Source organism: Bidens hawaiensis, unplaced genomic scaffold, assembly GCF_021521415.1.
Source record: "Bidens hawaiensis isolate Kalapana, Puna unplaced genomic scaffold, B.hawaiensis_p1.1 tig00057657_1, whole genome shotgun sequence".
Lineage (NCBI taxonomy): Eukaryota > Viridiplantae > Streptophyta > Magnoliopsida > Asterales > Asteraceae > Bidens > Bidens hawaiensis.
Genome location: NW_027500386.1, coordinates 33,216 through 55,714, shown reverse-complemented (window position 1 = coordinate 55,714; position 22,499 = coordinate 33,216). Strand labels below are relative to the sequence as shown.

General features: G+C 35.0%; 1 pseudogene; it reads right to left on the bottom strand.

The window, feature by feature from the left end:
• Window positions 1-14,698: 14,698 nt before the first annotated feature.
• On the bottom strand, window positions 14,699-18,485 carry LOC143601937 (glutathione hydrolase 3-like; annotated as a pseudogene).
• Window positions 18,486-22,499: the final 4,014 nt, after the last annotated feature.

Genomic DNA, 22,499 nt, shown 5'->3' with positions numbered 1-22,499 from the left:
TTAAACGGGTCTTGTGTTAGTAGGTAGTCTTGGAAAGGTTTAAAATAAAATACATGACAAATAAAGTAAATAAATAAAGTTTAGGATTTAAAATGTAAATATTTGAGAAATTAAAGAAACGAGTTTTGTAAAATAAGTTTACTCGAAACCGGGTCTCGGTATTCTATTCATTAGTTTTTTTCTTTTTTTTTACTCAACCTATGTTAAGTAATAATGTGGGTTAAAATGCGATATTGCGAAACCCTTGGTTATAAGAATACCCAAAACGAGGTTTAAACGAGTGTTCGGGTTTGTCGGTTCGAGACTTGATAATTGACCAAGCTCACAGTTAACTTCCCAAAATAATAAATGTTATGAGATAACTCAATAAAATCAAAATAGACTTAACCAAGTATGTAGTTCTATTGTGAAGAACCTTAACGTTCGTTAAGCGAGTATACGACCTTATCGGTTCGAACTTGTTATAAGATCAAGTTGGTTACCGACATGCCAAGTATGTTTAGAAACTAACTAATATTGATTTAAAATATAATCTTGAAGAAAAATATGAGTTTTGGTGGCTAAAAACACACTTGTGTGTCTTAAGCGAGTGAACTCGGTTTAGTTCGGTTTTTGGTTCGGTCCTTGACTCGGAATAAGACCGAGGATGGTTACCACATACCCAATTACCATGGAACTTGTAAAATAACTTATAAATAATAATACTCAAGTTTTACATTCAAAAAGTTAACAATAAAGCTTTTAAACAAAAGTTCGGTTTTTGGTTCGGTCCTTGACTAGGAATAAGACCGAGGATGGTTACCACATACCCAATTACCATGGAACTTGTAAAATAACTTATAAATAATAATACTCAAGTTTTACATTCAAAAAGTTAACAATAAAGCTTTTAAACAAAAGTTCGGTTTTTGGTTCGGTCCTTGACTCGGAATAAGACCGAGGATGGTTACCACATACCCAATTACCATGGAACTTGTAAAATAACTTATAAATAATAATACTCAAGTTTTACATTCAAAAAGTTAACAATAATGCTTTTAAACAAAAGTTCGGTTTTTGGTTCGGTTCTCAACTCGGGATGAAACCAAGGCTAGTCACCACATACCCAATACCATGGAACTTGACAAATAGGAACAATAAACTAAAATATGTAGAAGTTAAGCAAGTATAACAAGTTATATGGTTAGATTTGTTAAATATATAAACAAGGACTACAAAGTCCTCCATGTAACCTTGCCTTACTAGCCCGACATTTCAACCGGCCGAGACCGGAGAAATGAAAGACCGAAGGTAAACAAGGAGTGTATATTATATATATGTTGTAACATCAAGCTTTAAGTGTTGAGAAGTTAGTTAAAATGAAAGATTAGCTTATGAAGAACAACCTTAGAATTCAAGAATTTGAGAGAGAAATGAAGAAATAAGCAAGCACAAATGAAGAAGATGGGTGTGTATATATAGAGTAAGTTGAATGGGTCTTTCATAAAGGGTGTTTCATGAAAATGGGTTGGTTATAGACCCAAGAAGCACAAACTACAAATGGGTCATTCAAGTCTCCATTTTGGTAGTTTTAGTCCCTGGAGTTCGTTTTGAGCGTTTTCGGGGAATTTTAAGAACCGAAAAGGGTGTTTTTTTTATCCAACAACTATAAGAAAAATATTTAACATACAATTCATCATTTTGATAATATCGAAAGGTTCGGGATACAAAACGGGTCGGGTTTACATTAAAAATACAAGTATAAAATAACCCGAAATTGACAAATGTCACAATATCCCATACTTTAGGAAATTTCGTCCCGAAATTAAGATGATGTAAATAAATATGGATATTTCTCCTTCATCGAGTCTTCTCGTTCCCATGTAAACTCCGCGCCACGCCGTGATTCTCATCGAACTTTAACTAACTTAATGCGACTTCGCTTGGTTTTCTTTTCATTGCGGTCCATGATTTCAACGAGTCGTTCAACCATAATCATTGATTCATTGACTTGTACTTCGTCGAGAGGTATATGGAGACTACCTTCGGCTAAGCACTTCTTGAGATTTGAAACATGAAAGGTTGGATGAACACCAGTGAGTTCTTCTGGTAGTTCGAGTCGGTAGGCTACTTTTCCGACTCGCTCAAGAATCTTGAATGGGCCTACGAAACGAGGAGCTAGTTTTCCTTTCTTTCCGAAACGAACAACTCCTTTCCAAGGGGATACCTTGAGAAGGACGAGATCGTCGACATTGAATTCGATCGGTTTTCGCCGTTTGTCGGCGTAGCTCTTTTGTCGACTTCTAGCGGCAAGTAGGTTCTTGCGAATTTGGTCGATACGGTCGGTGGCTTCTTGGACCATTTCGGGTCCGGTAATTTGAGCTTCACCTATTTCGTTCCAACTAATCGGGGACCACATTTGCGACCGTAGAGAGCTTCGAAAGGAGGCATACCGATGCTAGAATGGAAACTCTTATTGTAAGAGAATTCAATGTAAGGAATATGAGAATCCCAATTCCCACCGAAATCGAGTACACACGCTCGAAGCATGTCCTCAAGTGTTTGAATCGTACGTTCGGATTGTCCATCCGTTTGAGGATGATAAGCGGTGCTAAGATCAAGACGAGTTCCCAAGGTTTCTTGAAGTGATCGCCAAAATTGAGACGTGAATCGAGCATCGCGATCGGAGATGATAGTCAAAGGTAAACCGTGGCGACACACGATTTCGCGAACGTAGATTTGGGCAAGTTGCTCAACGGAGTATTTTTCACGAATTGGAATAAAGTGAGCGGACTTGGTTAATCGGTCAATAATCACCCAAATGTTATCGTTGCCTTTTTGTGTAGTGGGTAGTTTCATTATAAAGTCCATAGCAATGTCTTCCCATTTCCATATGGGAATTGGTGGTTGCTCGAGTAACCCAAAGGGTTTTTGATGATCGGCTTTGACTTTAGAACAAGTAAGACATTTCGAAACGTACGTTGCTACGTCTTTCTTCATACCCAGCCACCAAAAGGTAGAACGAAGATCGAAATACATTTTATCCGCACCGGGATGAACATAATATCGTGACTTGTGAGCTTCATCGAGTATGCAAGTACGAAGGTCATCGCGATCGGGAACCCATAAACGATTGAGGTAATACAATAAGTCATCGGGTTTTGTTTCGAGTTGAAGCTCGGCTCCACATGACATTTCGTCGTACATGTTGCCTTCGTCAACGGAGGTACGTTGGGCTTGATAGATTTTGGCTTGGAGATCGGTTTGAACGGTGACGCTAAGAAGCATGACGGATTTGACATTAACCTTTTGACTAAGGGCATCGGCCACGACATTCTCTTTACCGGAATGGTAGCGAATTTCGCAATCGTAGTCACTAAGTAACTCAGCCCATCTTCGTTGTCTCATGTTGAGATCTTTTTGGTCAAAAATGTGTTGAAGGCTTTTGTGATCGGTAAAAACCACACATTTCGTTCCGTAAAGGTAATGTCTCCAAATTTTGAGTGCGAAAACGACGGCACCAAGTTCAAGATCGTGAGTCGTATAGTTCTTCTCATTGACCTTGAGTTGCCTTGAAGCATACGCGATAACTTGACCTCGTTGCATGAGAACGCAACCGAGACCTTGATGAGAAGCATCTCAAAATACTACAAAGTCGTCGTTTCCATCGGGAAGGGTTAGAACGGGAGCATTGCAAAGCATGTGTTTAAGAGTATTAAATGCTTCTTCTTGTTTGGATCCCCATTCATAAGGCTGTCTTTTGTGAGTTAGGAAGTGAGGGGTAAAGAGATCTTGGAAAAATTTTGGATGAAACGCCGATAATATCCGGCCAAACTGAGGAAAGATCGAATTTCCGTGGGTGTAGTCGGAGTCTTCCAATCTTTGACGGCTTCGATTTTTGCGGGATCAACATGAATACCCTTGTCATTGACGATGTGTCCCAAAAATTGAACTTCCTCTAGCCAAAATTCACACTTTGAGAATTTGGCGTAAAGTCGTTCTTTTCTTAAAACTTCGAGAATGGAACGCAAGTGATGCTCATGCTCGGCTTTGGATTTAGAGAAGATGAGAATGTCATCAATAAAGACAATAACGAATTTATCTAGAAACGGTTTGCAAACGCGGTTCATGAGATCCATAAATACCGTGGGTGCATTAGTTAACCCGAAGGGCATGACCAAAAATTCAAAATTTCCATATCGAGTACGGAATGCGGTTTTTGGAATGTCTTCTTCGCGAACACGCAACCGAGGATGGTTACCACATACCCAATTACCATGGAACTTGTAAAATAACTTATAAATAATAATACTCAAGTTTTACATTCAAAAAGTTAACAATAATGCTTTTAAACAAAAGTTCAGTTTTTGGTTCGGTTCTCAACTCGGGATGAAACTGAGGCTGGTCACCACATACCCAATACCATGGAACTTGACAAATATGAACAATAAACTAAAATATGTAGAAGTTAAGCAAGTATAACAAGTTATATGGTTAGATTTGTTAAATATATAAACAAGGACTACAAAGTCCTCCATGTAACCTTGCCTTACTAGCCCGACATTTCAACCGGCCGAGACCGGAGAAATGAAAGACCGAAGGTAAACAAGGAGTGTATATTATATATATGTTGTAACATCAAGCTTTAAGTGTTGAGAAGTTAGTTAAAATGAAAGATTAGCTTATGAAGAACAACCTTAGAATTCAAGAATTTGAGAGAGAAATGAAGAAATAAGCAAGCACAAATGAAGAAGATGGGTGTGTATATATAGAGTAAGTTGAGTGGGTCTTTCATAAAGGGTGTTTCATGAAAATGGGTTGGTTATAGACCCAAGAAGCACAAACTACAAATGGGTCCTTCAAGTCTCCATTTTGGTAGTTTTAGTCCATGGAGTTAATTTTGAGTCTTCGGGGAATTTTAAGAACCGAAAAGGGTGTTTTTTTTATCCAACAACTATAAAACAAATATTTAACATACAATTCATCATTTTGATAATATCGAAAGGTTCGGGATACAAAACGGGTCGGGTTTACATTAAAAATACAAGTATAAAATAACCCGAAATTGACAAATGTCACAAATGGCCCCGATACAACGCTGAAAAGTGGCCGGAGCGTTACATAACCCAAACGGCATGCGGCGGACGCATACGTGCCATAAGGACATGTAAAAGTTGTCTTCTCTTGATCTTCCGGTGTAATAGGAATCTGAAAATAACCCTAAAAACCGTCGAGAAAGCAATAAAACTGCTGACCCGCAAGACGCTCCAACATTTGATCAATAAACGGCAACAGAAAATTGTACTTTTGGGTAGCATCATTCAACCTCTGATAATCAATGCACACACACCAACCCATAACCGTACGTGAGGGGATAAGCTCATTCTTCTCGTTCATAAAAACGGTCATACCTCTTTCTTCGGGACAATTTGGGTCGGGCTCACCCATGGAGAATCTGAAATCGGATAAATCATCCCGGCATCCATCAACTTCAACACTTCTTTCTTCACTACTTCTTGCATGTTCGGATTAAGATGCCTTTGAGGTTGCACCACCAATTTGTATTCATCCTCAATTAGAATTCGGTGCATACAATAAGCGGGCTTATACCTTGAATGTCAAAAAATCTCCATTCAATCGCCCCTTTATGTAACTTCAAAACCTTCAACATCTTCGAATTTTGTTCCTCCGTCAACTTGGAAGACACAATAATGGGAAAATTCGAACCCTCTTCAAGATAAGCATACTCCAAATGCGACGGGAGGACTTTCAACTCCAACGAAGTAGGTTTCTCCATGGAACCCGCCTCATTCTCTCATTCACTTCCATAATCTCGGGCAACCCGGAAATCTCTACCAAGTCATCACAATCCAAACCATTATCAACCAAACCATCATAATCCAACACACCATTACCCATACCTCCAACAAGATCGACATCACAAATATAGTCAAAGCAACAATCCATACATGCAATAAACGAGTTACGAAAATAAATCGAATGGCATGGGCCACTAAAATCATCTTGATCACCCAGATGTTGCATCGACCTTGAAACATCATATTTAACATTCTCATCACCAACCCGAAGTGTGATCTTTCCATCATACACATCGATAATTGCCTTCGCGGTACGTAAAAACAGACGACCAAGAATAATGGGGACCCTTTCGTCGGCCTCCATATCAGGCACTACAAAATCCACCAGGAAAACAAACTTATCAACTTTTACAAGCAAATTTTCAATAATTCCCGCGGGTATTTACCAAGTGATCAGTCAACCACAAAACCATGCGAGTCAGTGTAAGTTAGCCCAAATCCAACTTCTCGTACAAAGAGAATGACATCAGATTAATACTCGCCCCCACATCGGCAACACTTGGCTCATTGTGTCACCACTGAACAAACATGGAATAGTAAACACACCCGGATCCGACAACTTTTCAGGCAACCAATTCAACACCACCGCCAAACAATCCCCACTGAGAGGAATTGATGATACCTCTCCCAACCTATCTTTTCTCTTCAACAAATCTTTTAAGAACTTCGTATACTTCAGCATGTGTTGAGAGCTTCAATGAACGGAAGATTCATTTTTAATTGCAATAATATATCAAGAAAGTGTCCGTACTCTCTTGTGTATTTTTGATGCTTTAGGTGAACGGGATACGGGATACGAGAGTGATTAATAACATGTGATGGCTGTACTTCAACCGGCTTCTTCTCCACTGGTGGCTCAACTGGTGTGGTGTTTTGTACCTTTTCCGGAACTTCCATCTCTATTTCTTCATCCAGCACTTCATCATCTTCAACTTCAACCTCACCTTTGCTTACCTTGGGACCCAAAAACCCTTCCGCTATGAGTAGTAATTGCTTTCAATTGAGCGGCCGGATTCTGCTGAGTAGAACCTGAAAACAATCCTGGAAGTCTCTCATCTAAACACGGAGCAATGTCACCAACGGACCTTTGAAGATCAAGTAGCGATGACTGATGGTTTTTCAAAAGCATATCATGATCGGCAAGAGTCTTCTGATTGACTTGATCTCTAGCAATAATTTGTTGTATCATTTCTTCTAACCTTCCCATACCACTACTCAAATCCTTCCCATTACTCCAACTTTGAAAATATGAACCCCCATTGTTATATTAACCTTGCCCCCCGGTTATATGCAGCTTGGAAACCAAGCGGTGCACCGGACGGACGCCAATGTAAGTTACCTTGATTCTTGTTCTGGTTCTTGTAATTGTTCCAATTTGAATTGTTGTTGTTGATGTTATAAGCATTTGGAAACTTGTTCTGACCAGCTATAAAATCCACCTCTTTATAATTCATCAACAGACATTCCAACATACCATGACCACCCATGTATAACTCACACTTGTCCGCTTTAGCCTTCAACTCTTTCATCTCTCGGGTTAAATTCTCCAAAGAAGCAGCCACACCAATATCCAGATTAACCTGGTGCACACCTCGAACAGATGAGGGTGTACTAGTGATGGGATTGGAATTCCTGCTACGTGCTTTTTCACGTATTCCGATTGAGCAAAACTTTTAAATATCTCATTACATTTAGTAACATTTTTCCTGTCCATCAGATTAACCCCAGCAGCTGTGTTGAACCGAGCTTGAGTTTCATAGTTCAGCCCATTGTAAAACTTTTCAACCAAATCCTAAGCAGTGAGACCATGTTGCGAACAACGAGACAATAAGTTCTGGAAACGCTCCTAAGCTTGATAGTAAGGTTTATCCATCTCCATGTGAAAGGAGTGGAGTTTATCACGGAGACGAGATGCTTTGGCCAGCGGAAAGTATTTCTTAATAAACGTTGTACGAAGCGCCTCCCAATTAGTGAATGCCCCAGCTGGTTGCGAATCGAGCCAAGTGGTGGCTCGTCCCGCGAGTGAAAACGGGAACAAATGCAAGAAAATAACATCTTCATTTGGACCTTGCATATTGAAAGTACCGAGAACACGGGTGAGACAGTTAATGTGTGCTGGTGCGTCTTCATCTTCACGGCCATGAAACTGATTGTTTTGGGTGAGAGCGGCCATGATGCAGGATTGGGTTATTGATTTCGGGAATGATGATGGGTAAGTGATCTCTGGTGAAACCATCGAAAGCTTGCTGGTAAATGGTTCTGTTGTTGTCGGCCATTTGATTAACTTGAATGTTTCTGGGACTTGATGGCGGTGAACTTGCTAGTGATGATTTTGGTGTAGAATCTATGTTGATTGGTTGCTTTCCTGAAAACAATGAGCTGGCCTTGAACTTTAACGAAGTAGGTCCAAGACAATCCAATGGTGGTCCGTGCGAACAAAGATGTGGCATATACCTACAAAACGCACAAAACTGAGTAAGTAGACTTAAATAAAAAGACTCGAAAAATAAAATAAATTAACAATTAATATAAACTAAAATTAATTAGACTCCTACAACTCGAAAATAACGTAAAACGAAACAAGTAGCACGTATGTTGCAAGTAAATCTAATCAAAGCTACTAACGCAATCGCTAAGAAGTCCCCGGCAACGGTGCCAAAAACTTCCTCAACAAGAGCCCAAAGAGTGAGTATAATGTTAAGTATTCCCACCTGTCACGTGGGTGACCCGGGTTCGTTCCCCGGCAACGGCGCCAAAAACTTGATGTGCTAAAAGTAGTTATAAAATTATTAACTAAAATTACGCTAATCTAGACACTAAGTAATAATTCTAGACTCTTAACTTAACTATAACTACTAACCAACAAGTGAAATGGTCGACTCTAGTACAGCTAAGTAAGTTCAGATATCGAACCCACGAGACCTTTTAAATTAAGTTAACTAGCTACTTAGACTCGACTAACTAACACGACTATTTGTTTATATTTGTTTTAGGGGGGTTTGATTAAAAATACTAAAATTAAACTATTATTAAAAACTAAATAAGAAAAACAAGTAATTTAAACGAAAGACAATTTAAGTTGATTTTAATCAGATGATGATGAAAAACTACCTAGGCTAGAATCCCCTAAGTTGCAGTTATCAATTAACCGGGAAATGTTTGTTATGGAACTGCGATCGTAAAATAGACGCTTAAAAGAAAACCCGAACATGAATCCTGACCCTTCTTAAGAAGACACCTATGGGTTTCTAATAAGTTTTAACGCAAGCCGATTTTAAATATTAAGTTTCCTTACGGTCACCTAATTAATTATGAACAAGTTCCTTTATGTGAAATCATACCTTACAGCAGGGAAATCAAAGGCGGTTTAATATATTTAATTAACTCGATAGACAAAGTTAACCAATCAAACTTAGACGGACTCCTTACGAAGAACTAAATCTAGCAATCTTAATCAACAAAGACCTATCAAATATCTAGCACCTTACAGCTATTCAGATTAGCAGCACACTTAAGTTTATTTGATTAATAATTATTATTCCTATGATCTTATTGCAATTCAATCATAAACTAGTAAAAAACACCCAGTGTATGACCTAATAGAAACCTATTATATGATAGACAATCACCAAGGCAACTATAGAATAATAAAAACTCATCAAATAATTATAAGTACACATATGCATCAATTCAATATAATCAAACCTTTTACTTAATTCATAAAACCATAACTTAAACAAATCTCTATCAAAATCAAACTTTAACGAAGGTTCATCATACCTAGGCAGTCTATAAAGTTTAGCCTATCATTGCAAAATTAAATGAAACAATGTTTAAAGAAATCATGGAGAAAGTAATTGAAAACGGAAGAAAATAGATGATAAAACCCGTAGTCTTCGTTCTTGATCGAGGAGCACTTCACCAGCTGATTCCTTTCCTTCAAACCCGCTAAAAGTTGCAATCCTAAGCTCCGGGAAACACCAAATTCGACTTTGGTTCGTAGGCTATGTTTATGGTTAAGTTTAAGGGTGTTTATATAGTGTTTTGGGCCCAAAAACTGATCAATTTCTAGAACAGGCTTCTCCACGCGGCCAGCCTAGGCTCCCTTGGTCGCGCGGCTCAGTGTGCCCGGGGGGGGGGGGGTGGGGGGGCTGACCGGCCCAGTCCGGTTCAATCCTGGTTTGTTCTGGCTCATTCCTGATCCTTTCGGTTCCCTGTTTTTGCTCATTTTAGCTAGTTTTTCGTCATTTTCAACCATGATCGACTTCCAAAACCTACATTACACAAATATGTTAGTAGTATACAAATTCTAAATAAAAAACAAACAAAAACTCATAAAATAATATACAAACTACACAAGGGAATTATATATATTTAGCGTTATATCAGTTCCAATCTTATCTTTTACACCACATAAAACCTTAAAACAGTTTATCGGTCATTACTGAATCATAATACAAAACCTCGGCTGATATTGCTGCTGAACTAATTTATTTAGAAGCCCTTTTTCGAGAACTTGGGGTAAACACAATCACTTATCCCACTCTTCGGTGTGATAACCTTGGTGCAACCTACCTTACGACTAATCCTATATTCCATGCTTGAACGAAGCATGCCGAAGTTGTTTTCATTCCGTCATAGAGAAAGGTGCACAAGGAAAACCTCATGTACGCTTTATAGCAACATATGATCAGATTGCATACATCTTTACAAAATTGACACCAAATCAAATATTTATGTCCCAAGCTACAAGTCACCCCTACCCTTAGCTTGCATGGGGATATTAGATCGCATTGTTATTACTTAATAGTGTTGCGTCAATGGATGATTGAAAGTTTCTCAACTTCCCTTAGATTCGCTATGGACAAGCCACGATTACTTTCGTGTTAGCCAAACACATGAATGGCAACTAGTACTTTCCTTAACATGAGTACATGCTCAAGATATGAAACAGCTCAAATTTAAGTCCCGAGTACTTACATTTTACCGAGTTCATCTGAGAATTTTCCAAGAAAGTGTTACGAGTTCATCCTTGCTTAACGAGTACATGGTCTATATTGAAGAATCATCTGAGTGTAAGTCCCGAGTACTTTACACTTGAAGAGTAGATGAGTGGTTGATGCAAAACAATGGGGATTTGTGTTCATTCTATATGAGTACTCGTAGAGAGTTTCTATATTACCTTAAGTGATACTCCGAGTACATTTTAGTCACAAGTTCATGATACAAGTCATGGACACTCATGGGTCTCGAATACATCCTTGACATGATGGATATTGGCTAAGTAAGCATCAACTTGTGAACAACGGTTCGTGAGTACATGACCCTGTTTTTGTTAAGTACATATTTGACTAAATATTGGATCTATTCGTGAGTAATATGATCAGCTCGTGAACAAACTTCAACTCGAAGGTAATTCTGAATATGTACTCAATGTTTTCATGAAAGCGAACATGTGTTCGGGACAAGAAGTGTATTCGAGATGAAATATGTTAACTACCAGATGCAATCAAAAATAAGTGACCATGTGTTTGAAGACTCCTGAAGACCTCAATGAAGAACCAAGTGTTCGTGAGTTAGAGTATGCGTTCGTAGCTGGCACTTAATTATATTTTGTAATTGTTTCCTAGGGTTGACGTGGCTCATCAATGAGGCTATAATAGAAGCGATAGGTTAGATGTCAGCACACTTGTGAATGATTGATTAGACATTACATAGTATTCAAACCATGTCTTGTTCTTTACTGATTACTAGTCTATCTTACTTCTATTGTTTTTTGTGTGGATTCTACCTGCGTAACAACAAGATCTTCAAGCAATTTTAGGTTTATTCTTGTCGTGTGAGAGTAGGTAACCTGACAAATAGGTGAGATTGATTTTGTAAATATGGCAATGCATTTACCCCTTGTAATACCCTAACTTGGAATATATAGAATCACACTCAACTTTTATCTGACATTCGTGTAGGCTCAATTGAGATTTACATGATATGATTCTTTCTTGGTTCTAGTGATTTGATAGCTTATTGATCTAGAATACGATTTGTAACTTGAAATAAGTTTTGTAAATCAAACCAATCATTTAGTTTTTCTTCATTTCCCAAAATATTAAGTTATATGTATTATGCACCATAACCATTTTTATTATTTTAATTCAAAAAAGTTAATAAAACTAACTATTAAGAAAAACAAATGAAAATATTAGTTCAAATCCTCAAGCTATCGAATAGTAAATGGTCAAATCGGTCAAACTCCTAAGTCATACCGACTCAATACCAGTAGTTTGGTTTATCAATTTTCAAAATAGTGGTTAGCGGTTGATCATCCAATTTTTTAAACTAATTATGTGTGGGTACATAATTAGTGTAATCGATGTTACTAGTTTACAAGTTATAGTGTTATTTACATTTAAAATGTAAATATTAAATATATATTCAAAATAACTTTTTTTTATTCCTTCTTTTGCCATGAATAGGAAGATTGCTTTGTTTGCAAGGCAAGATAAGCAGAACACTTGATGGGCCGCCGCCACCCTTTTTATAAAATTTACATATAGTGTTATTTTATTTAAAAGACTACTTACATGTTTTGGTTGTTTTTAACAAAATAATATTTTGTTTTTTAAAAGAGATTACATAGGCTATTTACAACTAACTTTTTTATTTTCAGAACGGCTGACATGTGTACTATAGAAATAATCAGGGCCGGATTTGGGCCTGTGTAGCCGCACAGGGCCCAAACCCGAAAGGGGCCCATAATAATTTTAACCAGCAGCCTAGTTATATGACTGACTCTCTCTTGTTTAGGCATGGCCCAAATAACAAACTTCTGGCCCAAACAATTTGAAAGAAAGTCAGTCACGGTGGTTTTGGCAGAACAGGAGAACTAGGGCCGAGGGTGTGACACGACGACCTGGCCTTATCAGTTTCGCGATTCCAGCACCAGTGGTTTTGGCAAAAAAGTCGACGCACTCTCGGAGCCGGCCCTGGAAATAATTAATTCATTAAAATAAAATATTTAATAACTAATCAAAATATAATTTAACAATATACTTGTCATATATTGGTTTATAGAAAGCCTTTTTACAATATAATTTACAACAATTTGAAAATAAACAATTATCTGATTAACCAAACATTATTTGTTATGTTTTCTTTGAGACTACAATTTTTAATTAAAAGTTAAAATTCCAATTCTGAAAATTAGGCATGTAGTTACAATTAGAAACATGATCAAATATATTTTATTCTTAACATGAAAATAGTGAGAACCAAATTGCTGTTATTATTAGGTTTATTTTTATAGGTGTTTGCTGTTATTTTTTGCTTGTATTTGCTAATTTTCGTTTATGAGACGTTATAAGTATTTGTTGATTTATATTTTGTTGTTATTATTAGATTTTGTTTCTTTTGCTGTTATAAGTATTTGCTGGTATTTGCTGTTATTATTTTGTTCTTGATTTTGATTCTTTTGTTGTAATTTTTAGGTTTTTTTTTTTGTTATTATAAATCATTGTTTATGTATATTGGTATTGTAGTTGGTATCGTTTCTTTCGTTCTCATTTTTTTTTTATAAATTGATATTATATTCTACGTTCTCATGTTAACATTAAAATGTGCATGAACCTTTCCCGTTACAATTATAAAAAAAGTGTTAAGTAATCTGAACAAATATAAAAATATGATATCTATTATGTTAATAGTGGGATCCGTTACTTGTTTGATTAAAATTAATAAAAATACATAAGAAAAATAACACTTTTACATTTTAAAAGTTGTTTAGGAAAAAAAAGCATCTTTAAATTATTTAGTTATAAAAAATAGAAAATATAATTGTAGGACAATTAGTAATTATTTTCTAATCTGGGTTCATAAGTTTGGTGCGTTGCTAAATTAGGAATTAGACAAGAAAACTACACAAATAGATTAAATTAACGAATTAAAAATTTATATTTATAATTTTAATAAATGGATAATAATAAAATTTTTAAAAAATTGTGAAGATTAGTTATATGGAAGTGACAAGTAGCTTTTATTAGAAAATATACAATATAGACTAGATGTCCATTTGAGTCATAAAAAGTTCTATTATTTTGTGATATTTTTGCACCTTATAGATACATATGGTTAGTGAAGCTCAATGAGAGCTTGAACTGAGTCCTTATATGATTGGGTTGAACTCTTTATATAATTATTAAGTTGATTTTTTTTGTAAAGAGTTTAAACTCAATAAAACTTCAACTAGAACGTGATAAAAGCTTGACTTTTTTACAACCCTGTACTATGTTTACATTCCGCTATCGAATATATAAGAACCGATTTTCATATTCATGACTCATGAGCCAAAACTAGTTTATTATAAATATTAATTCTAAATCTCATATAGCACATATATATATATATATATATATATATATATATATATATATATATATATATATGTATATATATAAAGTCATGATAAATTTAAATGAATATATATTACGTTCTATTAAAAATGTAGTTGTATATATATAGTAATTAAAATATCAATAAATAATAAGCGAGGCTTGCCTGAATGGAACACGGGTTTGAAAATTACTCACGAACCGTGTTTTGAGCCTTGAATAGAACTTTAAAAGCGCCAAGCTCGAGTTTTTAAAATAGAGCCAAAAACGTAACTTAAAAATAGTGTTTAAAATAAACCAAACTTGAGCTTAGTCGAGCTCAAGAATCGGCTAGGTTTGTTTACACCCTTAAAATTACACATGATTATTCATGTCTAATGAGCCTTATTTATGATTATGGGACACCAATGTAACCGATTTAGACAAAAAAAAACATTATTATGTTTTAATGGAGAATCAATAAGCAGCAGGCTTGCCATCTTTCCTTGGATCACTTACACCAGTAAGCATTCCTTTCGAAACCTGTTTATTTTTATAAGACAATCTTCTGTTTTCGAACCGGCTGTTCAACGTTTGAACAATAAGTTGAATAGCCGCGCCCCCTGATATTGGTTCCAATATGTGGCCCCTTGATTCCAAGAATTCCTTTCGATCATCAGAAAGCTCGATATGATCACCATTAAACACTGTCCAGTTTTCGTAGTTTAACACATTGGGCATCAACTACGTAACAAACAACAAAACTAGATAAATGAGACATTGTAAAGAAAAAGGCACTCGAATTTTAGTCAATGGGCGGTCACCTGAAAAGGACCACTTCTTAGTATCCGTCAAAACAGTTCAGGTCAGCTGGTCCGACCAGTTGGCCACCTTATATAGGTCAACAGGTCGTACCAGTTTTTAAACCGGGTGACAGTATAAATAACTTAAATATTAATTATATAGATGCATAATTAACTTAACACAAAATATGGTACTCCTTGATATTTTGGTGTGAAATTGCAATGTTAAAAAATAGGAAGCCTGGAATAAACAAAATAAGTTGTTTGAAGTAGTAAATGGACCGGTAAATGAGATTTTGGTAGAACAAAAGAAAAATTCAAAATCAAGTCAACCACCCGGTCCGGTTTGCTGGTTCAGTCAGTCCAATCAGTTCAAATGAACTCAGCCGCACCGGTTATGTAGCTGGTTCTACTAGTCTGGTTCTAAAAACAGTTATTAATTATGATTACAAAAGGAGAATTATTATTATTATTATTACCAAAATTTTTTAGTACAAGAAGTTTCATATGATCCACGTTTCGACTAAATCGTCTTTGAAATAATATACGAACCCGTATCGGTTGATTCATATGTGAAACGGGATGAAATACCTTGTGAAAGACTCTTGGAGACTGAACAGCATCTAAAGGATGCATATCTAGAACAAAATGGTTAAGGAAGACTTTTATAACTGCTGGAGTTATGGCCACCCCACCATTTCCTCCAACACCCCCAACCAGTTGACCATCCTGTCAAACAAGTCAACAAAAGTCAAAATTTGACTTTCTTAGAGTCAACATAACACTTCTTAAACACAAAAGACTTATATCAAATATTGAATTTTTGTAACACCAAATGCTGTATATATCTTATGTTCATAAATCTTTTTAAGATAGCAAACTGGTAAGTGCTTTGAAAATTATATGGGTTGGTTTGGGTCAAATGTTTTAACTAAAATGATCAAAATGAATCATTTGAAATTTCACCTTGTTATTTTCAGGTCAAAATGGGTGAACAAATTTAAAGAAATGGGTCAATGTGGGTTAGTGTCCTAAAGAAATGTGGTGGTTCAGGTCAAAACGGGTTTTGGAGTGCCATATATTTTCACACGAGACAGGTTTCGGTACAAAATGGGTTTTGGCTTGGAACAGGCCGGTTCAGGTTTTGGCTCGGATCAGGTGTCCAGTCGACACGAGTTTTCGCACAGTATGGGCTTAATTCGGTTTTGGTTTTTTGTTTTGTTTTTGTCGATTTTTTGGTTTCGGTTCATTTCTTGTTTTTTTTGAACAAGGACAACGGATGAAACATTTTAGTTTTTTTCGTTTTTTTTTTTGTTGTTGACTTAAATTTTGAGTTATGATTTTTTTATTTTTTATTTTTTGAAATTTTATTTTAAGGGTTTTTGATCTTAATAAGAAACCCTTAATAATTCAAAAATAATAATAATAAAAAAGTCATAGCTCAAAATATAAGTAAAAAAATAGAAAAAGTAAAAAACAAAAAATTTTCCTCCATTGTCCTCATTCACAAAATTAAATAAATAAATCAGCCCGAAACTTGTTCCGACCCGGACCCAGACCCCTTCCGACCCAAACCCGTCCCGACCGAATCAAAACAACCCTTTTTTTAACTGAACCATTTTAACCCAACCCAACACATGTGCCACCCCTATTCACAATCATATGACATTTGAGTTAGTAAAGTTTCTTGGTTGACTTTGTAAGTCAAGTACATTGACTATGATTATTGGAGTCATGGAAGACAATGGTCTTTTGTTTGGTTCGATATAGTTTGCTGGTGAAGGCGGAAGGCTGTCGGGAGGTATTTCTGTAGGCACTGAGAAGTCCGCCATTTGATTATTTAGCAAAATTCCGGTCGTTGGAGACACCATACCGCTGCCAAACGGGTAGTTCACGGAAGTTGTCATCGCTACGGCATTTCGATCCACATCAACTATGCAAAAATGAGTTGTACCATGGTCTTGAATCTAACTCCACCTAATAGACATAATTCTAGTTTTTAAGATAACAAGACTGATTGTTAATGTTTCAAAAATGTTTTGTCGCATTATCAGTTCACTGGTGGGACCAGATTTAAGAACAAGATGACGTCCTAAATAATATATAAGTTTAAATTGCATGCACATAAATTACAAAATAAAAATGAAAATAATTTTTTATTTGGTATGACTTTGCAATTTAATAATATATTAAAACTTGAATAAATAAGTTGTGTTCGTTTCCGTCCTCATGGCTTGGTCAAAATTACCAATTTAATCTTAAATTTATTTATGTATGAGAGGCATTATGGTTTGCACATTTTTGCCATTTCAGTCCAGCTGGCTAATGCGGTCCATCTTTTCAGTTAATAGACGGGTATACAAGTCCTTGGAACTTACATACAAACCGTAGAACAAAACGGCAAAAATGGAAAGCACCGTGTCTCACCCAAAAAAAAAATATAAGAATTTAGATGTAAGTGTCAATTTCGACCAAACCACATGGATTAAAATAGAACTTAACTTTGAATAAAATATAAAGTTTCGAGCAATAAATGACTCATAATTGAGATTTTGGAGGAAAACAGAAAACATATAGACAATACTTGAATGTGAACTAAGGAATTACGAGGTCAAAATATAAAATTCGAGCTCGAATCTTCTCCACAAACGATGAAGAAAGCATTTCTGACTCCATCTTTCTTATATCGACAAAATCCGGGTCACCCAAATTCGTCCTACAAGCAAACATATGTTTTAACGCTTCCACAAATTAGTGTTGGCCTAACGCTCCTTTTGCCTCGATTGTGTTCTCGTACCCGCTCAGGATATTTAATACTTGTGTTTGTATTTTTACAGTCATAAATTAAAAAAAAAAAGAAAAAAGAAAAACACACATTAGTTTCACAACATGTGTGAATGATATCTTATTTTTGTACTTAGAAAAAGAAAAGCTTAGCAAAGCTAGCCCGAGTGTATCGCTTGACAGGGCTGGCATCCCAAAAAAAGTGAACCCCCATTGTGTTCACTTCAACCGCATCGGTAATTTTGACCTCGTAATTCCTTAGATCTTCCATTGTCAATATCCCCCCGCGTGCTTGGACGTCATTAACCAAGTTCTCCCCTATGGACCCGTTATAAAAAACTTCGGGACAACCTTCCGTGATAGCTTCTAAACTCGAACCGAGCTGAGGGTTATAACATGTTTCACCCACTTGTAAAAGTTCCCCATTTGGAGCATACACTTTTTGTAGACTCGGGTCATCTTTTATCCTCTCGGCCCAATTTGAGATTGAACTGGCAAGAAATGGGGCGACTATAAACCCGTCTTTGGTTAGACGAATAGCGGGCTGGAACAATGTTTTCCATGGTAGTCGCCCGTGTTCTAACCATGCTTTGTGTAGACCTGGCCGTTATCTCATCACTCGAAACACCGACCGCAAGTGCTCCTATGTACTTGTCGATAAGGTTGTTTTGATACATGTCCTATGTTAACCAATGTTCACTAATCACTAGATTAATAACATACTAACATGTTTTCATGTTACAAGTCTACGTCGAATCACCTCATAAATAATTTAAAAAATATATACTTATTACTAACTTAAACAAATTAATATGGAATAGCTTTATTATTATTTTTTTGTGGATTAATATTTAAAAAAATATATGATTTGAAATTAAAAAAAATATTGAGTTTGAAAAAAAAAACTAGAGGAAAAGAAATTAAAAGGTAAATAAATTTTGAAAATCCTGTCCAATCACGGATCCAGATCGTCAGTTTAATTGGTCAGTACCGACTAACTGTCACGAAGAAGTTATCGGTATTCGTTTTTGATGGTCATGGGCCTTTATATTATAAGAGCATTCCCAACCCGTTCACTACCCTATATCCATATATATCATATAATTACACTAAAAAACACTGTATTTTCTCTCTTCTGTTTAATTAAATAATATTTTTTTATAACTTTATTATCATATTTTCTCTCTCTTTCACTCACAACTATTTTTTGAAAATATTAAAAAATTATACAGTATCTACAGTAAAACCTCAAATTTAACTTTCCCATATAAATTTGCTCTCTCATCTACTCACAACCACTCATAACCATACCATACAATTTGCAAATCCCCCTCACATAATTTTAGAAAACGGATTGAGAATGCTCTAATAAACAATATAATTCTTTAATCATATTGGATGTTTTTTTCTTTAGTAATTATATTTTTATCTAATAATTTGTGTTTGTTACTTTTTATGAAGTTCACTGCGCGGTCGTGATTAATTTTTTCCTCTTAACATTTCAATAAAATTTTTATTAAGAATAGAGTTGTATTCAAAATATAACGTTTTTTTACATTATAAATTATACCGAGTGTCGTTACCATGTCGGTATTATGATGAAACGAATGGATACTGACATAACAACATAGGTTTGCAGTGTTGGTATTTCCTTTTATGAGTTTCTATTGATGTAAAATATGTGCTCATATCCTTTGCAATATAAGTACTGGCCTGCGTCTACGTTATCAGGACCAATATTGGTATTTGTTTTATGGTTTTTATTGATGTAAAACTCCACGACAACGCGTTGTGGGTTTAAAATTCAGAAGTAAATATTTTAAATCTACCTATTCTAATAAAAGAAAATAATTATGGACACATATTGCTTTGTGGTTAAACATCACAACACTTTTCCCTCTCAAAATAATAATCCTATCATAGATCAATAATTATTCAGAGCAATTTCATATATACTCTTAAAAATACCGAAAATATCATGTATATACTCACACAAAACTAAAAATTTCATATATGCCCTTCAAAGTTATTAATATATTATATATATCTACATATCTGTACTAATGAAGTTTTTATGTGAGAAAGTCAAGTCAGTAAGTCCTTCTCTCATTCTGGTGCTTGTAAGATAAGACCGTAGATGAATTAGGAAAGAGGTCCTATGCCCGGTTAAGAAAGGCTGTAGTGATAGCGGCGGGGCTTACTTTCTCTTTGGTTCAGCTACTAAATAGATAATTCTTACTAAATAGATAATCCCCCTCACATAATTTTAGAAAACGGATTGAGAATGCTCTAATAAACAATATAATTCTTTAATCATATTGAATGTTTTTTTCTTTAGTAATTATATTTTTATCTAATAATTTGTGTTTGTTACTTTTTATGAAGTTCACTGCGCGGTCGTGATTAATTTTTTCCTCCTAACATTTCAATAAAATTTTTATTAAGAATAGAGTTGTATTCAAAATATAACGTTTTTTTACATTATAAATTATACCGAGTGTCGTTACCATGTCGGTATTATGATGAAACGAATGGATACTGACATAACAACATAGGTTTGCAGTGTTGGTATTTCCTTTTATGAGTTTCTATTGATGTTAAATATGTGTTCATATCCTTTGCAATATAAGTATTGGCCTGCGTCTACGTTATCAGGACCAATATTGGTATTTGTTTTATGGTTTTTATTGATGTAAAACTCCACGACAACGCGTTGTGGGTTTAAAATTCAGAAGTAAATATTTTAAATCTACCTATTCTAATAAAAGAAAATAATTATGGACACATATTGCTTTGTGGTTAAACATCACAACACTTTTCCCTCTCAAAATAATAATCCTATCATAGATCAATAATTATTCAGAGCAATTTCATATATACTCTTACAAATACCGAAAATATCATGTATATACTCACACAAAACTAAAAATTTCATATATGCCCTTACAAAGTTATTAATATATTATATATATCTACATATCTATACTAATGAAGTTTTTATGTGAGAAAGTCAAGTCAGTAAGTCCTTCTCTCATTCTGGTGCTTGTAAGATAAGACCGTAGATGAATTAGGAAAGAGGTCCTATGCCCGGTTAAGAAAGGCTGTAGTGATAGCGGCGGGGCTTACTTTCTCTTTGGTTCAGCTACCAAATAGATAAGTCATTTCTGTTATATATATATATATATATATATATATATATATATATATATATATATATATATATATATATATATATATATATATATATATATAATATATATATATCTCCAATTCATTAAAAACAATTTAAAAATGACCACATTACCCTGGTTCAATTAGATGCAGTAAAAGGTTCATAATGTAGACCATTCGATTTGATAATCTTTGAAGGATTTGCAATTTTGAAGAAGTGACGAGGGACGATTTAGTTGTCGTCAAAGATGAGAAACGTTTGATCAAAACTAAAATAATAATATATGATATAAACACATTATGTAGTGGAAATGGATAGAATGGTTTATTCGTTAAAATATGAGCATATATGAAAGTTAAAATTTTAGAAAAATATAGGTAAAATGATCATTTATTAAATTGTTATGAGTAAAGTGTCATTTTCGTCCTTGTGACTTGGCTAATAATGCGAATTTAGTACAAAAAGTTTATTTTTTGCATATGGACCATCCGCATTTTCCAATTCTTGCCAATTACATCAAAATCACTAACCCCATTAAATTTAATCGTTAAGTCAGGGGTAGACAAGTCTTCTCACTCTTTTTTTATTATATGAGTAAAGTGCCAAAATCGTCCCTGAGGTTTGGTCACATTGCGAATTTCATCCAAAAATATTTTTTTCGCAATTAGATCCTCGATTTTTCCCAAATGTTGTCAATTTTGTCCAAATTGTTAACTCAGTCTAAATTCAATGTTAACTCAGATGTTTTAGTGCCCGTGCGCATCGGGTGCTTCGCACCCTCCACTAGGACCAATGGGTGCATCTTGGCATATAAGAATATTACTATGGAAACTCTCTTCCTTATAAAGAGCTTCCAAGTTTATAATTTTCCAATGTGGGATGGATTTTCTTATTTTCATAGCATAAGATGCTTTTTTATTTTTCTTATCTCATTTTTTCTGTTACCTGTCTTAAGAATATTTTTAATCCCTCATCTTTCAAAGTTTACATCTTTAACCAAAAATTAATATGAGATTTTCCGGGATGTTACATTCCGTTATTCTACATGTCATGCATAACATTTACATGAGTCAGAAACAAGTCACACACACGAGTTCGTTAATACGCGTTGGTAATTAATGTCGAACCGAACATGTTAAATAATATTTATTATTTGATTATATGTGTTGCATGCCTTATTACATTATGCTTTCTAAAGCATACATTAGTTATTATAATATTAGTTAAAAAAATTAAAAATACACCGCGCATAGGGGGTAGACCTCCATGCCCCACGATGCTCGGGAGGAGTGTTAGACGCGGGATTTTCCTTATAAATTGTTTTTGAAAACCCTAAACTCCCCAAAAAACATTGTCAGCCATTTTTGACAAATGCTCTGAGTTCCTAGGGTGATTTTGGAGTCTTGGAGAGTTATAGAAATGTTAGGTTTCATCTTAATCTTTACACAATCGCTCTTGTAAGTAATTATCATTTAATCTGCGCTTCTTGTTTGTTTCTTGATGATTATTGAAAAAAACT